The 14,851-nt window shown below is 44.0% G+C and overlaps 1 protein-coding gene across 1 annotated transcript in view; it reads left to right on the top strand.

The window, feature by feature from the left end:
* The first annotated feature begins 4,104 nt into the window (after positions 1 to 4,104).
* LHFPL2 (LHFPL tetraspan subfamily member 2) overlaps positions 4,105 to 14,851 on the top strand; it is a 122,393-nt gene continuing 111,646 nt past the window's right edge. Inside the window, exon 1 of the mRNA XM_052670208.1 lies at positions 4,105 to 4,264. The gene's annotated coding sequence lies outside the window, so the exon portion shown is untranslated. The remainder of the gene's footprint in view (positions 4,265 to 14,851) is intronic.

Below are 14,851 nucleotides of genomic sequence, written 5' to 3'. Positions count from 1 at the left end.
GATAAACCAAACCAAACCAAACCTACAGAAGAAACAGGTAAGTAAATAAAACCAGGGAACATTTGTAATATGCATGCACCTGAAGCTTATAATGTTAGGATTGATTTGCTGTTTACTATAACTACTTCTAATTGCAGTATGTAGACATGATATTCCCTTTGTTCATTTTTAGCTTTCTGCAGGCACCATATAGACATTTTTGTATCTTCTCCAGTATTTTTAATAGTTTCCAGGGTCTGTTCACAGAGCTAAGTTAGAGCTTCATTCTGAGCCAAAGAGTGTTCGTCTGCTTTCCAACCTATGTGCTATTTCCTGGCTGTTTGGATGTAGCAGCCTCCTTGGTCATATTTTCTGCTATCCTGTTTTGTCTGTCCTGAATATATTCTATTCTTATAACCTTCAGAAAACGTTTTTGGGCCTCATCCAAGGCTGTATTTGTTCAGGTGAACTTCAGGAAATTTCAGGGAGAAATAATCCTTCATTCTAATAGTCTGTGGAGAATTTAAATAGATCAGTCGCAATGATGTCAGGTATTACTATCTGGGGTTGTCAGTAAACCAGTGTTTAGGGAGGAAAACTGTCCAAACAAACGCATGCCTGTGAAGTTAATACTTGGGAAGATCTATGAGTGAGAGGAAAAAACATTATATCATCTTTTCCATCCAATATATTAGTTAATCCAGTGTGCTTGTTTGACATCTCAGTTTCCTGTTTGTGTAATGCATATGTGCGAAGTTCTGGAGATGAATAATTTGTTTGTACTGTTGCATTTCAGATAATCAAAATAGAAATGTTTAGATCTGCACATCAAAGACAACATTGTTGATAGCGTTAAAACCCTGGTACTTCAGTAAGAGGAATTAACAAGTTCCTCACACCACTTCCAATAAATAATCTTTTCAAATTGAAACAGAATGCTGCCCTTAGATCTGTCTGAGCCCCAAACCATGGTGGGATGCATTAATGTGATAGAATGACCCGACAATGATGTTGGAGTGCTGCTCCTCACCTCCCCACGAAACCTAACTGTGTGTGGCAGCTTTTCTGAACCCCAGACTTGTTCAGCTCTGCAGCCAAACACCCTGCTGGCTGCAAAAGGTTCTCCATCCAGGACAGTGTGGTATATCTAAGTGTAGCTGTTGGTTCTGATGACCAGACAGCATGCAGTTTGTGCTGGACTTTCTGCCAACACAAATTAAAATGTTCAGAGCCATGGCTGCCCTTCGTATGAATTACCATTTTCTGAATATTGAGTGTCTCCATTTGTATTGGAATGCTGTGGTCATGGCCCCAGGCTGCCAGAGGTCAAGCAGAATTTGGACACCACTCTCAGTCATAGGGTTTGAAATTTGAGTAGTCTTGTGTGGAGATAGGAACTGGACTTGATGGTCCTTATGGGTTCCTTCCAACCTAGGATGCTCTGTAATTCTATGATTTTGTTAGTAATTATTTATCCTTATTTATCCAATGCAGGTGCTAGCTGATTGCAGAGCTTCTTTACTGCTCAGGTGTATGTTAAATAGCATGTTTGGACACTTCCTCTGCTCCTGCCCCTATCCCCCCCCCCCTCATGATGCTGCAAGGTGCTGCTTGCTTTAGTGTCTGTGCTTTCAGACTCCATCACTCCAGCTGCAGAGTTGTGAGGTTTCAGGCCTGATGGACCTTTGTAGGCTGCTCTGGCAGCCCCTGACAGGGAAGCTGTCTCCACTCAGCCTAGAAAGGACACTGCCTGCACTCTGCCTTCTGTGAGGCCTGGTCAGTGGAGTCTCTCTTCCCTCTCCTATTTAAACACTCAATTCTATTCTAAAGGCAATAGAGAAGGAGAAACGGTTTGCTGCCAGCACTGGGCCCACGGCCACAACCATGACAACAGCCTTCCTTATCCCATCTGTACATGGCAGGGAAACCCAGGGAACTTCATAAATGAATACAACAGGGGCTGAATGATTATTTCAGTACTGTATAGGTAATCTGTATTAAATTAACAGGCACTTTATCTTTTTAGGAGTTAATCAATGATCCAAAATAAAAGAGACCCGATCTTTGCTACAAGAACATTTGCAGTGCTGCTTTTATCTTCCCAGTTCATGTTATGGATGGATTCTCATCATTCCCACATGTCCTTTCAGAAAGCCATGGGGCATCTATCTTTTTGGGAGAGTGCTCCAGCTTGAAAGTGGTAGAGGCATCCCTTCAAAAGAGCAGCTCAAAGTGCACTCAGACCCTGGAATGCAAAATGTCTTGGAACTTTTGCAAATTAATGCATCTATTACCTTCATTTTGTATTATCAAGTTACATTGCAACTGCTCTGTTTGCTTGAAGTCTCTAGGGTGAAAATATTATTTAAACAGATGTTTATTTTTGGACTGGCCTATTGAGTTGTCTCTTATTGTATGTTAAAGCAGCTACTGGAGGTCACAGAGAGTTCAGCTTTACAAAGACTCCCTTATTTTGTTAAAAGTGAATCTTCAGAGCCTTTAATAGGAACAAAAAGTATAGTTTTATTAAAAACGTGTTAGAGTGTTGCAGTTGATGACTCATCCATAAAGAAAGGGTAAAAGTAGTGTAACGCTACAAGTTTGGAAGATAAACACAAGAAAGCACAAAAACATGCTCTATCTTCTTACCTGTAAATGTTTTAATATTTCATCTGCATGAGGATACTTCTTGTTTATCCATGCTTGTTTCTTCCTCCTAACTCTACACACTTGAAAATATTCACTAGGTTTTGCTGTTCGAGGAGCAGGGGCCCAGCATTTTACCTCCTGCAGAAGCCCTGGGAACCCTGGTTGCTGGCAGGACCGTGCCTAGGTGGCATGCTGCAGGAAGGTGGAATTCAGCTCCCCAGCGTGGCTCCCATAAACACAGTGCTCCTGGCAGGGCTGTGACAGCTGCAGAGAAAAAGCTTACTTTTCTTACAGTCATGAGCCACAGCAAATCAAGTTTACATTGGTGCAGCAACTCATTTGTGTCCCTGAGATACCTAGAATGATTTCTTTTATTTACCCATATAGTGGCTGGCCTATCTATTACAAATGCCAGCTCCATTCTTGCAAGTCAGGGTTTCTTTTGGGAGATGCTGGATGAGGTTAGACACCTGTCATGCGCTCGCAGCAATCCATGTGGGCATACAGGCACAAGGGCAGTAGCAGCACGGGCTTGTGGGGACATGTCCCAGCCTGAGAAGATTCTCTCTGCAGATGTTTATGGATCACTGCTCCTGGACATAAGTGCACTAAGAACCAGGCGTCTCGCAACACTTTGCAAATTACAAAATTTTTGGAAAGTTGGTACCATTGAGTGCTTCCTTGGAAATGGTAGCATATGAATGGGGGATTTCACAGGGGGACTGATGGGAAATAATTAGTTCTGAGGGGGAAAAGATTCCAGGAAAACAGGCAAACAAGCAAAGGTAGATGCCTTGCAGACAATTTGAGGTGCTTTCTTGCAGTGAAAACTGTATAATAATTAACTGCTGATTTTTTTGCCTTTTTTTTTTTTTTTTTTTTTTTTTTCCTTTCTTTAGACAGTCCAGACAAGGACGAACGTGTGGAAGCAAGAGTTCAGCACTCCCACCTTCTAATGTGTCCTCTAAGATAAGGTCGAGCAGGGCCGTTTTGAGAGTAATGGCTGTTTCTGTTAGAGCAGCTATTGTATTGTACGGCTGTTGCGCTGCTCGGCTGTTGTAACCTACGGCTGTTGCAGAACTATTGTACCATGTAGACGTTGTAACATACAGCTACTGTAACCTACAGCTCTTGTAACAGTCGTTCTTACTATGGCTAAGAGCAGAGGGCGGTTGATGGGGGTCCGCCGCTGCTCCTCTCGCAGTGGAGGCTATCGCCAGTCCATCTCACTCCCTCAAGACTTTGGCGTCCGCTGCCCTTCGATGACCGCTCCCAGCGGCACTCCCCTTCGGCCGCCGCTCCGGGACAGACACGAGGCGCCCCGCGGACCCTCCGCACCCCGGGCCGCCCGCAGCGCCGCCCCGCGTCGAGTCCCATCCCGCAGCCCGGGGCGGGGAGGCGGCTGTCGTGGGCAGGGCAGAGGCGCCGCGTCCCTCCCCTCGCCGCACTCCCTCCCTCCGGGTGGAGGCGGCCGGGTCGGCTCTCGCCGGGTTCCCATTCCTCCTCCCTCGGTGCATGGTGACGGCGGGAGCGGGGCAGGGTGAGCCCGGCGGGGCGCGGGCCGGAGGCGGCGGCGGGAGCGGAGCGGAGCCACAGCGCGCAGGAGGAGCCGGGGAGCGGGCACTGCTCGCAGGAGGTGAGGCGGCGGCGCGAAAGTTGTGCGAGAGAGAGGGAGGGAAGGAACAGGAGGAAGAAAGAGAGCGGAGCGCTGGGAGCGCTCCATTCATTGCCCGAGCGCCGGCTGGGCGGCAGCCATGGGACGGGACGGGACGGGACGTGGCGGAAGCCAGCAGATGCCCGCATCGCTCCGAGTAGTGGGGCCAGAGGGCGCCTGCTCGCCCCGTCCCCTCCATTCCCGCGAGGTGGCGGCGGAAGCTCTTCCTCGGGACTCAGGGCGCCTCGGCCGGGACGGTAGGGCTCTGAGATCGCGGGGTCCCTTGGCTCCGTGCGGGGCGGGATGCGGAGAGGAGGAGCGGCGGCCAAAGTGGAGCGCGCTGCTTCCCGCACCCATCTCGCATGAGGTGCCGGCCGATGGCAGCGCCAGCCTCGCCGCGGGGAAAGGTGAGGTTAGTCTCGGCCGCTCAGCGCTGCTCCGAACGTGCTCTTGCTTCCCCGCATCTTTCTATCCTCTGCTTTTGAAGGGTCTGAGAAGGGTTTTGTTTCTTGGGAGCCTTTTGGAAGGGGAAAGCAGGGCACGGCGCGCGCGTCGGTAGAGGTCTGTTGGAGTGATTCCACCATGTGGAAGGCGTGAACACGCTGTTGCGGTCCCAGGGCAATCAGCCGAGCGCTGTGCCAAGTGCACAACCTCTGGTACCGCTACCGGAGGGCCGGGTGCTGCCAGCCGTCGGCGGGAGCGCCGGTCCCAATGAGAGACGGGATGTGAGAAGTAACGAAAGAAGAAAAAGCTCAGGCTGACATCATCTGCAAGGAAATGTTATGTGTGTTAATTAAAAGGTATGGCATTGTTAGGGAGACATCCCTAGGTGCAGTTACAGATTCCTTAATGAAAATGCCAGCTCCGTCCCAGTCCTGCTCTGGGTTCTGGCCATGTGAGTGCACACAGGGAGCCCTCTTGTTTTTTTTGGTCATTGAAACCTCACAGGGGCCTGAATATCTGCTGTGCACAAAGCGTGGTGTGTTGGAAAGCATTGGTGGTACTCAAGTCAATATTCTTCTGAATAAAACGTGTCACAAAAGTGTAATCCTAGTTAAAATATGGCATCTTATTATTTTCCTTCTTTGCCTCTTCTTAAAGCAGAGTACAGACAGACCATCCATCCCTGATGAGCAGGTTTCATCTCAGGCACAGTTTTGTGGCACTGTAACTCCATTTCCATTGTGTATGATGGCAGCAAACACCATTCACTCACATCATTGCTTCCTTCTCAAGTTTTCTCTGTTTGGGGGATAGTGTGGTTTTAATAAGTGGTTAGGAAATTACCCACTTTATCTTTTTGTAGTTAATCATTGTTTTTATTAAACATTCAGGAAAATGCTGGGGTGATGATGTACCTGCATGTTAGGCAAGTAATAGTATTGGGTTGTTTGTTTCTAAGAACTTAATTTTTTGGGGCTGCATGCCTGATTTTTGTACAGAAATATATTTCTTTTCCTCCTACTTAATTGGAGGGCTTGCCTATGCATCAGCTCACTTGCTCACAACCAGTTGTGCTGTGTTGTTATGTCTGGGTCAGGATTGCTGTGACTGTGGTGGTGCTGCAGCCTGCAGCTGTGCACAGTCCTCATGGCAGTGTATGCTCTGGCCAGCAGGGACTGTGGGTGCCATGCTGCAGGCAGCCAGGCTGTGACAGGGCCTGGTTGAGCTGCATGGGGTCTGGTAGCTGCCCCAGGATAGGGGCCTGGTTTTGTTTTGTGTTCTGTGGCAGTGCAGACACTTTAAAAAAAAATTAAAAAAATCTTGAAGTGGAAAGGAGGGATGAGTGATTGTTCTGAGTGATGTGAAGAATACAACTACTGTTCTCCAAGTTTTGTATTTCCAGAATTTCCTCCTATAATACACAGTCTGTACCAGTAGGATGGCTTCCAGTAGAAGCGAAGTGGTGGTCGCAACTGGGAACACAGCTAGCTGCTCAGTTCATCCCTACACGCAGCAGGCACTAGTTGTCCGTAGGAGAAACAAGTCTGTGAAATTCCCTTTCTCACTGACTTCAAGTCCGCTGATTCCAGGGCTGGAGAAAGAGGAAGAAAACCCTTCATGTAAGACCAGCCCCATTAGACGGCTGTGTGCTAGCACATACTGTTCTTCTGGGCTGCCCATTCTCTCCACCCAGCCTGCGGGCAGGGAACAGGGCTCAGCTGCTGAGCTGCCAGCTGGCAATGCTGGGAGCACTTCTGTGTCCCTGTCCTTCCCAGCCTCCCTTACCCTAGAGCAGTTTCCAATTTTTCCTTCTGTTGAGGATCCTATCATTGGGTTGTCAATGTTTATAATGCATGTGGGAGAAGGGGCAGAGGTGGTGAGTGACTGGAAGGCACTGCCTGCTCTTTAGAGCCCTTTTGTAGGTGTGAAGACACTTGCTGATGTGATTATATAGCTGACAAGTCTGGTAAGCTTTGATTGGCCCTTTTCCACTTTCTGGTTTTCCAGTTTTCACAAGAATTGATAGGATTCTCCCAGGTCATAATACCTAAGGTCTTCTCTGCAAATGTGGAGCTAAAATGATATGCTGTTCTGTAATTAGCATGGTAACTACAGATGAACTGGAATTAAACTGAACGTAGGGCTTTGGCAAAACAAAGAAAAAAAAATCGTTATTACTTGTCTTCTTATCTCACTGGGGAGGTGTGGTCATGCACTCTGAAAGCTGTGTAAAGAGCAGCTCTAGTACTTTATTTTTAAACAAACTTCTAATTAAAGCAAATAATTTTGGTCATTTTCATCTTATGCTGTTGAATGTAATTGATGTATTCCGGAAAATATTTTTCTGCTGATTTGAGATCTTTTTCTTATTTACCTTTTTTTTTTGGTCACTCTGTTGAGATTCTAGAAGGTCAGACAAAGATCATGGATAAGCATTTTAACACCAGTTAATCAGAGAATAGAATAATCAGTTTTCCTAAATGTATTTTTCTAGAAGAGAGTCTTGTGAAAGTCAATTCCAAAGAAAAATATCCCCACAGTGAAGAAGTAATTAAGATATAAATTTGCCACAAAAGTCAAGTAAATGACCAAAAAAATAACCAATCTATCTGAACAAATCTGAAATTCTGAACTTGGTGAATAGTCTAGTAATTGGGCAATTACCTTTTCCATGACCAAGCACAATAAATCACAGTAGAAGACAACTTGAGACAGCTATGTGGTTGATACAATCACTAGAACCCAGTAACTGTAAAACATAATAAACAGATCACTCTGTTGCTAAAGATTCATTTCTCTAGTTTTCCTTGTCTCCTAGTCCTCATAATCATGCTGACTTTTGCATTTTGGGACTCTGTGGCCAAGTTAGATGGTGGATTCTTCAAGGGAGAATCCAGACTGTTTACCTACCTGCATGATGAGAGCGCTGCAGCAACATTTTTGCTTGGAAACAGCACTTATTTACATTGATTTAAGTATTGTTGGTTAGATTTATTTATTTTTTTAAGGCTTTAGGTTCCCTGGTGAGAGCATGGAACTAAATGATAAACTAAGAAAGTGAAATACTATAGAAAGAGAAAAAAAGCTGCCTTAGAAAAAGCATGTTGCAGCCAACTGAGACAACTGTAAGGTGTAACTGAACAACACATGGAAAAACTGTACATTAAGCTGATCTTCAGATCTTTTCATTTTCATCTCTAAACAGCTTGTAGTGCTACAAAAGAGCTAATGAAGCAATTTTGCCAAAGCATCTGTCTAGCTTAATTTTTGCTATTACAACTTGAACGTCATCAGGACTGAAATGTTGCAGTGGTTTGTTAAAAGCCATGCAGATTTTCAAGGAGCTTCATTCAAGTGGTGTGATTTCTCAAGGTAGCTGAGATTTGGGTTGCTGCGGCATTAGTTTGGATTCCAGTCATAATCCCTTAAACAGGTTTGGAAATAATCACCTGTGATATCGGAGGACAAATTCAAATGCTATATTTGATCTTCTGAGGTTGCAGATAGGGTGCCTGTTGGTGCCATCTGTGTTTACAGATTTTATAACTGTATTCGCCAGGAGAGTATCTGTAGGCCAAGTAAATTTACATAAGTCAGTGAATTGCAGTGTACATCAGGGTCATTGTAAACAGCTGTTTTTTTCCAGAGTTTGCACTGAACCATCTTTCTCAAAAATGGACCACCTCACTAAAGTTGGTGTTGGTGCTGATGCACCAGTTTTATATGCTGCTAAACAACTTTGAGAGAAGCTCTATTTCAATGGCTGTGTGCTCTTGTTATGATCTTTCAGCACGTGTGTATTCCTTTGATATGTCCTGCACAGACAGGTTGTATGTTAATATTAAAATTCAGTCATATTTGAGGATTTGTTTCTATTTTGCTTTTAAAAAATTATTTTAACCTACAAATTCAACATCAACTGGTGGTCCAAGTTTAGCATGATAATGCCAATGTAGTTCTATGCCTAAGAGAAAGTTTCAAGCAGTGTTGTCTCCTGCCTGCTTTCTTTATCTGTGCATTGATTTTTCTCATGCCGATGCTATTCTGGTATGGTTTATCTTTCAAGAGTTAACTAAGTTCTCATTTTTCTCTCTATTTTAGGTTTTCTTTAAGTTACTAATAGACATAGTATGTGACAGCCGGAGTGCAAGATTTTCCGCAGACTGCTCAGCTGATTGCCCTGTTGAGATGCTTTATAATTGAGTAGAGGTAGCCACTTTGCAGAAATATGCATGAGGTTTGTGTTGTGCGTGCTTGTTTATTCAGACATTAGTTGTGATCATGGCTGCATAAAATCAGTGTAATTACCTTCAACCAATCTTTATGCCAAAGTGACCCAGACCACATTCCATGACAGCCCTGACAGCTTGAATTAGAGTTTGCTTTTCATCGCAGGCAGATTTGGAGAACAGAAATATCCAGCCTGTCTTGAGTTTGCATAGTGCAAGAAGGCACATGTTAATGTGAAAGAGTGAAAGTTCAGACTAAAACAGCACCTTAGGAATATTCTGATTCACTGATGTTTGACCAGCCTGTGTTGGCAGAATTTATGTAGTTTTTCTGTTGTGTGTTCTACATGCTGCACAGTAAATAGATAAGACAATTTCTCTCAGGATGTTGCACGTCTACACGCGCTATACTGGGCAGAGTATGCATCTGCTTCCAATCTGCATTTGAGGAGACTGTTAGAGAATAAGAGTCCTCACTTTTGGTGTAATCCTGCAGCTCTTTGCTGCTCTTAGACTTTCTTTCTTTCTAAAGCTTCCTGGATATGGTCAGGGAGAGATCTAGATAATATTTTGTATATGAACAGGCTACTTCAAAGCTGTTTTCTGTGGCATGAGGGAAGAGATTGACCCATTCTACACTGCCGTGGTGCAGTCTCACTTTGAGTGGTGAGTTTGGGTGCAAACTGGGTGCAGTTTGTGGTGTCACAGTGTAAGGACATAAACCTATTAGACAAGGTCTAGGCAGAGTTTAGAGGGCAGAATTTATGAGGAGCGGCTGAGGCCCCTGGCTGTGCTGAGCACAGAGCAGAGGAGCTGAGGGGAGGCCTGATGGCGGCTGCAGCTCCTCACAGGAGCGGAGGGCAGCGCTGAGCTCTGCTCTGTGTGACAGCGACTGGGCCTGAGGGAACGGCATGGAGCTGTGCCAGGGGAGGGCAGCTGGGGGCTGGGGACAGGGTGTGCACCAGAGGGCGGTGGGCATGGAACGGGCTGCACAGGGCAGGAATTCAAGGAGCATTTTGATGGCACTCTCAGACATATGGTTTGAATTTTGGATAGTCTTGTGTGGAGCCAGGGCTTGGACTCAGTCCTTGTGGGTCCCTTCCAGCTTGGGATGTACTGTGATTATATGAAATGATCCTAAAAAAACAGGACTGGAAGAGACCTTATGAATTCATCCAGTCCATTCATTTGCTTCCAGTTATGATCATCTAGATCTCCTATGTGACTTGTTATCCCAGCAATCTCCCTTATATCAACTTGCAATGAGAAATTTGCTTCACACATTATCAAATTCATACATTTTTTATTGTAATTTCACACCATCCTGCATCTCTATTAGACAGAGAAAACAGTTGTTTTTTCTTCTTAGAGTGTGTTTTACTAGTTTTACTTCTTACCTATTCTAGCCTACTGTTTCTTCAAGCTCAGTTATTTCACCTCAGAGGTGCTTTTTTCTTGTACTTCAGTTATTCTTGTTACTTCTCTTGAGTTATCTTTCATTGTCTCACATCTATTTTGAAGTTTTCTACTCAAATTAGGACTCTATTAACCTTGAGGATTTACTAATATTGTTGAGTAAAATAGAAAAGGATCCTCTTCGTGCTTGCTAATTCAATGCTTGTCTTGCAGCACCATAACTTTTTCATGTTCAGGCAGATCCTTGTCCGAGCACAAGGGTTATAAGACATCCTTCTCACTCTTTGCTTTACTGCTTATTGTTTCTGCCTGCCTGTAACATTTTGCACATGTTCTTATCAAAGATGATAATAGTTTCTCAAGTAATTTCTCAGGTTTGTCAGGTTTGAATTCTCAACTCTTCCTCTAACAAACTTACTACCTTCTGCTAATACAATGGGTTACTTTTTCAGCATCTATACGGTGTGGACAGATATTTTTGGGAGCCTTACCTTAAAGAAAGGAAGACATTTCTAACTGTCTCTCTCTCTTTTTTTTTTTTTTTTCCTAAATGTAGTGATCCTTTTAATGAAAGGACATGTCCTTCCATTAAAAGATATTTTCCTAGTAGTGCAAGTGTTTTAGCCATATGCATTGAAGAATCTGGGGAATGAAAATTCACTGGGCCTCATATGAGCCTGTTGGTTGGGGAAAGCAATTTGTGCAGATCACAGAATCACACAGAATCACAGAATCACCCGGGTTGGAAGGGACCTCAAGGATCATGTAGTTCCAACCCCACTGCCTAGCAGGGCCACCAAACGTACACATTCAGATCAGGTTGCCCAGGACCCCGTCCAACCTGGCCTTGAACACGTCCAAGGACGGGGCATCCACAACCTCCCTGGGCAGCCCGTTCCAGGGCCTAACCACTCTCCTTGTAAAGAACTTCCCCCTAACATCCAACCTAAATCTTCCCTCCCTCAACTTGGATCCATTTCCCCTAGTCCTGCTGTTGTCAGCCCTTTTGAAGAGTTTACTCCCCTCCTGGGTGTAGGTTCCCTTCAGGTATTGATAGGCTGCAATGAGGTCACCCCGCAGCCTTCTCTTCTCCAGGCTGAACAAGCCCAACTCCCTCAGCCTGTCCTCATAGGGGAGGTGCTCCAGCCCCCTGATCATCTTAGTCGCCCTCCTCTGGACCCTTTCCAAAATCTCAATGTCTTTCTTGTACTGAGGGCTCCACACCTGGACACAGTACTCCAGATGGGGCCTCACAAGAGCCGAGTAGAGAGGGGCAATCACCTCCCTGTCCCTGCTGACCACCCCTCTCCTGATGGAGCCCAGGATCCCATTGGCCTTTCGAGCTGCCAGAGCGCACTGCTGGCTCATGTTCAGTCTCTCATCCATCAGGACCCCCAGGTCCTTCTCTGCCGAGCTGCTCTCAAGGACCACTCCTCCCAGCCTGTACGGGTGCCTGGGGTTCTTCCGGCCCAAATGCAAAACCTTGCACTTTGCCGTGTTGAACCTCATTAGGTTCACTCGAGCCCAGCCCTCCAGCCTGTCGAGGTCCTTCTGAAGATGTTAATGCTCAGGGAGAACCTCCTTTCTCAAGTCTTTCAGTTAACTTACAGGTGGTGGAGATAATACTTCTCATAAGAAACGAATGCCCTACATCCTTAGTTGTTTTCATAATGTGAGTACTAGGTCACTGCATAATCAGTGCACATGGAAAAATGCATTTTTAGGAGTACTGGCTTTAGTTCTGAAAATACATTTGTGTCTGAAAGAGGTACAGAATAGTGATAAACTCTGACAAAATTTAATGACTGTAAGAAGGCAGTTTAATGAAGAGTCTGAGGAATAAATTGAGGAGTGGGAATTTCTCCAGCGGGTCTGTATGGCCAACAGGTTATCAGGGAACAAGGTAAGGCCATAATAGAAAGGTTAAGTTGATAATTTGCCTTTCCATTTTTAGTAGGAGAAATGAATAGAGGTTTTTGCAATAGAAATCCTTGTCATGGAAAACTTGTTAGAAGGTCAGTTTTGAACTGTTGTTGGGAGGTGCAGAAGAACTGATTGAGAAAGGAAATAACTGTTAAATATGCAGTGATGTTGCATTTGAAACACTTTGGTAATGGAAGGTTGAACATGGTGAATGTGTGGCATCTTCACAGGGAATCCAGAAGAGGGACCACAGGCCAGTGGTTTGCAGACTATGGTCTGCAGCGTGTGGGTGTACCAAGGAATAGACTTAGTGGAAAAATGAGATAGTGGGGCAGAGAGAACTTGAGTTTTTCAAGGGGCATTAGTGGCTTGTAAACCTGGAGGCATATAGATAATGGAGATAGGGGTGATTTTTATGTTTCTAAGAATTCAGAAAAGCTCTTAAGGAAAACAGTTTGCTATGGTGGGGAAAAGCAAATCTTCTTGCATGGGCAAGAAAGCAAAAAACCAGCAGTGGATGTAAATGGCCTATTATTACAAGAGAGGAAGGTTACCAGTAGAGACGCACATGGATCTGTTTGACTGCCAATGCTGTTCCTACATGATTCAGGAGAAATAATAACTTGCAGTATGCATTTGCTGCTGTGTAATTCCTGGTAACAAACACCTGCAAAAGTATTTTTAAGACCAAGAAGCTAGGCAAAAAACAGTATACGCAACTGAGTGTTGAAGAAAAACTGATGGAAATGCTGGGACAAGGAGTCCAGACCTACCATGGTTGTAAAGTGATAGGCTCTGTGCTGGCTGGCTTATCTCTTAGATATGAGATCTTGGACAATAAATGTTTCCATGAGTATGTCACAGTTAAAAAATCAAGTGGAATGTTAGGAATCTAGGTTATTGGGATTCTTTCTTAAAGGAATGGGACACAAGTCTGCCATTTGTATCCTGAGGGTACTTACATCTTCAGTGCTTACGTGCATTTATGAACCACCATCTCAGAAAGGTTCCATTAGAACTGGAAAACACCCAGTTAAGTCTTACAAGGACAATTGCAAGTGTATAATATTTTCTATTCAAAGAACAGTTAAGTTGATGAGAAAAATAGGCACCTAGGGATGCAGTGATAGTTTTATAAAATCATGCATGGGATGCCGGGGGTGATAGAGGTCGTTGTCTCTCCCAGTATGAGAACTAATGGGCATGTCAATAAAGCTAGAAAGTGTTGGATTCAGAATAGCAAAAAAAAAAAAGAAATATTGTTTCACTCACACGTCATTAAATTGTGTAACTTTACAGGATGTGGTGTGGTGGATACTGAAAATTTATAGCAATTCAAAGGGAGACAGGACAAAATGAATGGAAGAAAAGGTCTGTAGTGCATTAATAAATACATAAGCATGACCTCTGACTTTGAAAGATGCTGAACAGCAAATTGTTGGAGACTGGAGATTATTTGGGGAAAGTATGACTAAATGCTTACACTATTCTTATCCTCTTCCCCAGACATATGCTTTTGGCTGCCCTTGGAGACAGGGGTACTGGGTAGAAGATTTGACCTGGCGTAATTTTAGATTTGTCTTTTTAACTCGCATAAACTTGAGACGCATTTTTCTCTGAGCTAGCAACTCAGGGTAGCATCTGCAAATCTTGTATTTTTTATACTGAAAGCCTCCTATTCATTTTCTTTATAATTTAAGACAGAAGTACATTTTTTAACAAAACACAGACATTACCATGAACTCTTGTCTTTCTTCTGCCAGTTGATGTTAACTACAAATTATGTTTCATTTCTGCCTTACTAAAATGCCAGATGAGATAATACATGTTGTCTTGTTTGGGGAATCTAAGCAGCTATGTCTGTAATCCTAGCTTGGTTTTTCTGATTTATTTTCTCCAACAGTTGTTTGAAATTTTATTAAATGCTGACATGCACACAAAATACGTGAGATTGCCTGTAGAGCTAGAGAAATGGTTGAAAGTTCTTATATCACTGAATGAGACAGAGAGGTACAGAAAGAAGGATGCTGGGCTACGTACTTTTCTCCAGACACTGATGTAGTGAATTAATTTGGAGTGTGGATTCAGTGGTATATCTTCAAGGCATTCACAGTCAGATCAAATATGCATAGTCACATGGTGCAAAGTTCTACCGTAAACATATCCTTTCAGCCTAAATTTTACTAAGCTTATGTTAGCATAAAAAGGTTTTCTTCTGTGTCAGATACTATTTGTCTACCTAGAACCAATATTGCTAAGTCAGATATCATTTGTACGTCTGCGCTGTTGTGAAGTCCTCATGAAGGCAGTGTCCTTTTCTCTGTTGAACTGGACAGAAATGTGTTTGTATTTGCACCTGCTCTGGGGTCTTTATTGCATGGCACCACTGATGACGTACAAGATGGGTACTTTGGTATTAATTAACATGGAGCCATATGTTGCGTATGCATTCTTGGCTTTTTTTGTCACGTGTTGATACATTTAACAGGGCATTACTGACTTGTCTAAAGTGGCTATGAAAGTTAAATTGCCAATGCTTTCTGCTCCAGATTGTATC

This window comes from Tympanuchus pallidicinctus, unplaced genomic scaffold, assembly GCF_026119805.1.
Source record: "Tympanuchus pallidicinctus isolate F22 unplaced genomic scaffold, pur_lepc_1.0 scaffold9, whole genome shotgun sequence".
In the NCBI taxonomy this organism is placed as follows: Eukaryota; Metazoa; Chordata; class Aves; order Galliformes; family Phasianidae; genus Tympanuchus; species Tympanuchus pallidicinctus.
The sequence above is the reverse complement of the archived record's forward strand: the minus strand, read 5'-3'. Positions and strand labels throughout refer to the sequence as shown.